Below are 979 nucleotides of genomic sequence, written 5' to 3' on the forward strand. Positions count from 1 at the left end.
GCAATTTTAGCATGGCCAATCAACCTAACCCGCACATCTTTGGACTGTGGGAGGAAACCGGAGCACCCGGAAGAAACCCATGCAGACACGAGGAGAATGTGCAAACTCCACACAGACAGTGACCCAAGCCGGCAATCGAACCCAGATCCCTGGAGCTGTGAAGAAGCAGTGCGAACCACTGTGCTACCGTGCCGCACTAAAATGCCATCCGATCTGTTCCCTCCACTAATCAAAGCTCTCTGCTTCGTCTCCCAGTCTCTTCCGTGCAGCTTCTATCAGCTAGATTTTGTTTTCAGGCTCCAGTGAGAATTGAACTCGCGAACCCTGGTTTACAAAGCCAGTGCTTAAACCACTGAGCCATGGAGCCAAATGCTGCTATTACTTTAATTTACGAAATATGCCGCTTCATTTATTATTACATGACGACAATGCTACAAATCATTATTTCTGAGTTTTTGTTCAGTCAAGAGGCCATTTCTGTTACACTCGGCTCCATCTCAGATATTATTGCGCTCGGCTCTATGTCGTGCACTACTGAAACATCCGTGCCTCACTTTGTCTTATATTTGGTCATAATAATAAAGCAGACAGTGTCTCAGCAATTGGTTTTCTATAAAAATGCGTCTGACAGATGGAAAGAAAGAAGGGGCGAGCGAGAAAAGACGGATATTAGCTTAAAAAACGTAATATATTTCTGTCGATGAAAGGGGTTCGATGAATGCGTTTCGTCTTGTTAATAACTATTAGGTGCTGCGTGTAATATTTAATTGCTCTCGGATTGTCTGCAATATTTTGTTGAAAGCTTGGGATGAAACTTGTAACATCCTCTTGTTCAGAAGAGATTGAGGAACATAATAAACGTACGCCACGTTGCACAGCAAATGGACACTAATGGGCTATTCAGCATGGCCACTCCAACTAACCTGTACATCTTTAGACTGTCGGAGGAAAGCAGTAAACCTGGAGGAAACCCACGCAC

General features: G+C 44.2%; 1 non-coding gene across 1 annotated transcript; it reads right to left on the reverse strand.

The window, feature by feature from the left end:
- Positions 1-294: 294 nt before the first annotated feature.
- trnat-ugu (transfer RNA threonine (anticodon UGU)) lies at positions 295-367 on the reverse strand. The gene has a single exon. It is a non-coding gene; the product is annotated as a tRNA-Thr (tRNA).
- Between the last annotated feature and the right edge of the window lie 612 nt (positions 368-979).

Source organism: Mustelus asterias, chromosome 30 (genome assembly GCF_964213995.1).
Source record: "Mustelus asterias chromosome 30, sMusAst1.hap1.1, whole genome shotgun sequence".
Lineage (NCBI taxonomy): Eukaryota > Metazoa > Chordata > Chondrichthyes > Carcharhiniformes > Triakidae > Mustelus > Mustelus asterias.